Source organism: Crotalus tigris, unplaced genomic scaffold, assembly GCF_016545835.1.
Source record: "Crotalus tigris isolate CLP2741 ecotype Arizona unplaced genomic scaffold, ASM1654583v1 scf7180000024119.3904262, whole genome shotgun sequence".
Classification (NCBI taxonomy): Eukaryota; Metazoa; Chordata; class Lepidosauria; order Squamata; family Viperidae; genus Crotalus; species Crotalus tigris.
Window position 1 is genome coordinate 2,121,269 of NW_024100396.1, and position 6,173 is coordinate 2,127,441.

The 6,173-nt window shown below is 46.1% G+C and overlaps 1 long non-coding RNA gene across 1 annotated transcript in view; it reads left to right on the top strand.

Annotated features, from left to right (window-relative positions):
• Nucleotides 1-1,019, top strand: part of LOC120298676 — a 32,069-nt gene extending 31,050 nt beyond the window's left edge. The window contains exon 4 of the long non-coding RNA XR_005554172.1: nt 869-1,019. This is a non-coding gene — a long non-coding RNA (uncharacterized LOC120298676). The remainder of the gene's footprint in view (nt 1-868) is intronic.
• The last annotated feature ends 5,154 nt before the right edge of the window (nt 1,020-6,173 follow it).

The following is a 6,173-nucleotide window of genomic DNA, read 5'->3' on the forward strand; positions in this document are numbered from 1 at the left end:
GAAATTGCAGCTTTAGCAGTTAGACAGTTATCATCCTTCTCTTCCTAATCTGTAACTTTGGCCCCTAAGCCAGCTGGCTTCCTTGTAAAAGAAACTTGGCCACCCTTCAGGCATCAAAACCCGTGTGAGTTTGGCAAAGTATGATTTATAGCTCCTCTTCATTGTACAGTGTAGGCAAAAGCCAAAAGAATGTAATTCTTCTTCTGGAAAGCAACAAGTAATAATAAGCACGAAGCAACTGGCCTCTGCGTTCCAAGGATGGGATTGTGTTTAGGCTCATTTGGGGAAGGAGGGGCAACAGTTCTGGAGAAGTTTCAGAATATCTTGATTGGTTCACTGTCTGTAGTCAGCCTGTGTGATCTTCTGTGGTCACTGTTTCTTCAGTTTCTTTCTAGAAATGGCATTTGCTCTCTGCTGCGATCCTCTCAGTTCTGGCTTTATATGCATTTGTGCTTAAGGCTTTATCTTGTGAAGTCAGAGTTAGCCCCTCTTTCTCTTTCTTCAATTTTCCTGCTCTTAGCCTTTGTCAGGTCTTGTTGTTATCTGTTTTGCCTGCTAGGTTCTTTGTGTACTAGCTATGTAATACTTAGCTTTGCCATTTGCTTTGGATCTTTCTTGTAGGGTATAATTTATTGTCCTTATTGATCTGATCTTCCTATCCAGGGTTTCTACTTCAGCTTGAGTCCAATCCACTATTCCAACTATAATCTAATGACTGGATTTGTCCAGGTGTTAACTGTCCTGATGGTGTTTCCATCATTGAGTTTGGACCTTAAGAGCTTCTTTACTCTCATGATATATTTATTATTAACCTTCTTCTTGACTTCAGTATGTTTTTATTATTTCCTTTCCTCCATTTCCTATCCAGGGCAGACCCATGTAAAGTGTGCTGCAGTAATCTGAGTACTGAAGAGGGAGGTCAAGCTATTCTCCAAAGCACTTGAAGGAAGAACAAGAAGCAAAGGATGGAAACTAATCAAGGAGAGAAGCAACCTACCACTAAGGAGAAATTTTCTGACAGTGAGAACAATGAATCAGTGGAACAACTTGTGTCCAAAAGTTGTGAACGCTCCAAAACTGGAGGTTTTAAGAAGAGACTGGGCAACCATTTGTCTGAAATGTTTTAGGGTTTTCTGCCTGAACGGATGGGGGGTGGGGGGTTCCAACTCTGTTATTCTGTAATGAGAGCAATGAGAGGTGACTTCCACCAGTGAGGCTTCTATTTAGATTTGGGGAGAGAGGGGGGACAATAGGACATGCATTTTTTTGTCCTGATTCTTGTAAAACTCTCAGAAGAAGATATCACAAACTAGGTGTGTATACACACACACACACACACACACACACAGCTAGTTGAATATATAGTTTTATATGAGACCCATCTATATGTAAATTTAAAATTTTACATCAAGGCTTGTGGCATAGTTTTCATGAGTTTTCATGTCAAAATAGTGAAAAATCTGTGCTTGCAGTTTTAGCGATTCTGGTCAAAGGCAGTCCAAAGAGTTTGGAGATTCATGAGGTTCTTCTGCTACAGCTTAGTCACCATTTTGCCTCTAAGTATTAGAATTCTAGAAAATTCTAGAAAGACTTCTTTGTTCCTTCTGTAATAATCTATGATAATTAATGAAATCAGGTTTTCAGAAATATTTGGTTGGCAGCATGTGATCCAAAAAAAGTAATAGGGAATAACCTTCTCTCTATTTCTAACAAGTTAATGCTGGCTTTGATTAATCAGTAGCCATATTATGAAATGGCTGACTTCTTCATTATAGATCATCAAAAAGTAATCAAAAGAAGTTTATTACTTCCATCTTCCAATGTGTAATAATTACCTGATAGAAATAATTTAATTTTCCTAAATTAAGGTCATCTGAAGTCATCTGCTTCATTTAACAGAATGTAGTAAAGAGAATAATTAAGTTTATGTCAGGCAGTAATAACTTGTTATAGAAGTTAGCATATTTTGTGTTTGTTGTTGTTAATTGCGAAGTCGTGTCCAACCCATCGCGACCCCATGGACAACGTTCCTCCAGGTCTTCCTGTCCTCTACCATCTTCTGGAGTCCATTTAAATTCACACCTACTGCTTCAGTGACTCCATCCAGCCATCTCATTTTGTGTTTAGTACAATATTAATAAAAAGGGGGAGATGTAAAACCACCATATATTACATTAATATAATCTGATATGTAATCTGTAGCATCTTAAAAGCAGGCTAAGCTGTGGTTACGCCATTGTAGCCACCTTCTTAACTTTTTTGATCAAATGTGGGGATACTACAGGTGCTCTTTTCCAGCCCTATATGATATAAAAGAGCATGGGGACACAATAAGGATTCTGGTGTTAATGAAGCACAAATAGCAGATCCTACTTCTACTTCCCACGGCATTCATCAGTTCTTCTGCAATGACCCAAACCTTACAATTAGTACAGGTAGTTCTCAGCTGACACCCATTCATTTAGTGCCAGCTTGAAGTTACAACAGCACTGAAAAAGTGACTTATGACTGTTTTTTCACATGATCGTTGTGTTGAGTCCTTGGCGGGAAGCAGACACGAGAAGCAGTTGAAGTTCTCAGTTTCCTTTATTCAGCGTTCAGCTTACAAGTAGATGGCTTCAGCAGCTCCCCAAACCTCCCAGCTTCTTATATAGACGCTTCCCGGGTAAATGTGTTACTTTTCCCGCGCCAGCACCCGCGCATGCGCACGGCGCTGGCGACAGCCTGTCTGGTCCCGGGCAGCTTTGCACCTGCCCGGGACTGCCTGCAAACGCCCGAGCCGTTTGCAAGGCTCGGGACATAACACCCCTTTCCCCCGGGCTAAAACTACTACCAACATATAAACATTTATTTTATGCAGTGTTCTGCTTCTCAGTGCTCCTATCGTTACCTGGCTTTTGTTTAGCCAGCAATGTTATGTAATCCTCTAAGTATTTAGGAGACTTCTTTGCTCTCTGTGACCTTCTCAGCTCTGGGTTACTAGCATGAGTTCCCTGACTGGAGGGAGATGTGAGCCTGTTCTCCTTATTTTGCCTTGGTGCCTTCCAAGGACTGTGCCCCAATGCCTGGCCTGCTTGCTTGCCCACCGGGCTCGTCAGGCCAGGGCTTCTGTCACTTTGTGACCTGGTTGACCTGCCTAGCTGTAGACCCTCGGGCCCCTTGAAGTGATAGCCACTGCTGGGCGTCTCTGTTGAACCTCCTAGGTCCGTCCAAGACCTGTCAGGAGGCTGACCATTCCCTGAACCCCGTTCTGTGTCCGGGCTTGTGTGGGTTTCTGTACTTTCCCAAAACTCAGTTACTCCCTGATTTGGGCTAGAGGTGTTGTAGTCGGGACTTGGTTCCTCGACCACCTCCCTGTATGTTTGACCCCCTGTAGAATTTGGGGTAAGGTCAGGCCAACCTTGGGGATTGTGTGCCAGCTCTCTTGCGGGGAATGATTTGTTGGGATGCCCCCGGGTATCCTCCGTGACTGGAGTAGGCGTGAGTGCCTGTTGTGTGGGTAAGCTCCATGAATTCCTTTTCGGAGCAATTGCGGAACCCTGGGATGGGCCGTTTGTGGCTCCATCAGTGGAGATGGGCAGCAGCTCGTGCCCTTCCCTTTGCTCCAAAGGGTCCCCTCCCCCCCTGGAAAAGACCCAGGAGTCTCATCTGAAAAGTCCCGCCTAGGGCGGAGTTGGTCGATGTGCCGACGCAGGACACGACCGTTGTCCAGGGCTACCTCGTAGGAGAGAGGACCTGTGACCCTGGAAATAGAAGCGGGGACCCATGTATGACCAGGCCCGTAATTGCGAGCCCAAACCGGGGCACCCACAAGTAGTTGTCTAGGTGCCCTAGGATGTGAGGTAGATGAAGGCAGTCTGTCCGGATGCAACCGGTCAAGTTTAGTAGTAAGTTGACGCCCCCAGCGAAGTTCAGCTGGGCTTCTCCCTGTAGAAGTGGACAGTGTGGTGCGATAAGAAAGGAGAAAGTCAGCCAACCTGTGATGCCAGTCCCCGTAGGTGAGTCTTTTCAAGGCGTCCTTTGTGATGCGCACCATACGTTCAGCCATACCGTTGGTGGACGGGTGGAAGGGTGCAGACGTGGCATGACGAATCATGTTAGCCTGTAAGAAAGCTTGGAATTCGGAGGAAGTGAATTGAGGGCCGTTGTCAGACACGATGACATCTGGAAGCCCGTGTGCAGCAAAAATCCCCCTCAGTACCTGAATAGTCTTTGCAGTGGTGGTGGAAGAGACAGGTACAACCTCAAGCCATTTTGAATGGCTGTCAACAAGGACCAAGAAGAACTGGCCCTGAAAGGGCCCAGCGTAGTCAATGTGCACCCTAGACCATGGGGACTGCGTTTCCTCCCATTTATGCACGGGAGCTTGGGGCATCTCTGGGCGAGATCGTTGGCACAGGTGGCATGCATGCACCTGAGCCTCAATATCCTTATCTAAAACAGGCCACCACAAGTGGCTGCATGCAAGAGCCTTCATACGAACAATGCCAGGATGACCCTCGTGGAGGGATTCTAAGACCCTAGTCCTCATTGAGGAGGGAATGACAACTCTGTTTCCCCAAAGCAGACAACCCTGAGAAAGGGACAACTCGTTTCTTTTGGACCAGAAACTCTGAAACTCAGGACTAGGGCAGTGCTCAGGCCAACCGGACAAAACCCAGGAACGGACACGTGAAAGTGTGTGATCTGTACCTGTTTCAGCGGCAACATCCCTGGCACAAAGAGGGAGCTCGGGCAAGGCTTGGATTGATAGAATGTTGACAGCTGGCGCAGGGTCAGCTTCTACTACTGGCAGAGGCAATCTACTGAGGCCATCAGCATGGCCCATTTCTTTCCCAGGCTTGTGGAGTAAAGAAAAATCATATGCAGACAAAAAAATAGACCACCTAAGCATTCTAGGGGAAATGATTTGGGGAGTCTGCTTACGTGTGGTAAACAGTCCCAGCAGAGGCTTATGGTCAGTGAAGACCGTGAAATGCCTGCCATAGAGAAAATCGTGGAATTTTTTAATTCCAGCGACAACAGCCAGAGCCTCCCTGTCTATCTGAGCGTAGTTGCGCTCAGCAGAAGACAATGTTCTGGAGTAATATGCAACAGGAACCTGAGTTCCATCAGACCTGAGGTGGCTCAGGACAGCTCCTACCCCGTAAGGGGACGCATCACATGCGATGCACACAGGAAGAGATTCGTTGAAATGTGCAAGTACACTGTTAGAAGTGAGCAAGGCCTTGACTTTGTTAAAGCAAGCCTCATGTGTATGTGACCACTGCCACACTGCTTGTTTGTCTAGTAGCCTGTGAAGAGGCTCAGCTACACTAGCTTTATGTGGAAGAAAAGAATTGTAGAAATTCAGGAGGCCCAGGAAGGCCTGAAGTTCGGCCTTGGACTTTGGCCTAGGTGCTTCTAAAATAGCAGTTAGTTTGGATTCAGCAGGGTGAATCCCAGCAGCATCAATTTTGAACCCCAGAAATTCAGTAGAAGGCACCCCAATCTTGCATTTGTCTTTTTTGAGCTTGAGGCCTGACTTCCTGAATCTTAACAGAACAGCCCTTAGCCTTTCAGCTAGAATGTGTGTGGAGTCTCCTGCAATTAAGACATCATCAAAGTAGGGGCAAACCCCCGGTATGCCCCGTAGTGTGTTTTCCATTACGCTTTGGAAAATCCCAGGAGCGACATTCACTCCAAACTGCAGCCTTTTTACCTTAAAGGCTCCCCTGTGGGTCACAATAGTCTGAGCTATAGCAGCATCATCATCAACAGGCAGCTGTTGATACGCTTGAGCTAGGTCAAGCTTTGCAAAAACGCGCCCCCCCTTGAGGGAGGCCAGAATATGACTGACCACAGGAACAGGATAGGCATGTTGCTGCAATGCCTTATTAGAGTGCATTTGTAGTCAGCACAAATGCGAATGTCCCCATTTGCCTTTAGAGGCGTGACAATGGGGGTCTCCCAAGGACTGGAATCAACAGGTTCTAGGATTCCCTGTTGAATCAGTTTGTCTAACTCAGTGTCAATTTTACTCTTTAAAGCAAAAGGGACCCTTCTTGCTTTAATTCTAATGGGAGTGACAGTGGGGTATAGCTTTAAGGACACAGGGGGTCCTTTGAATGTGCCCAGCTGGGGGCTGAAAACATCTGCAAATTCTTTGCAGACTTCCTGTAGGTCGAGTGTTT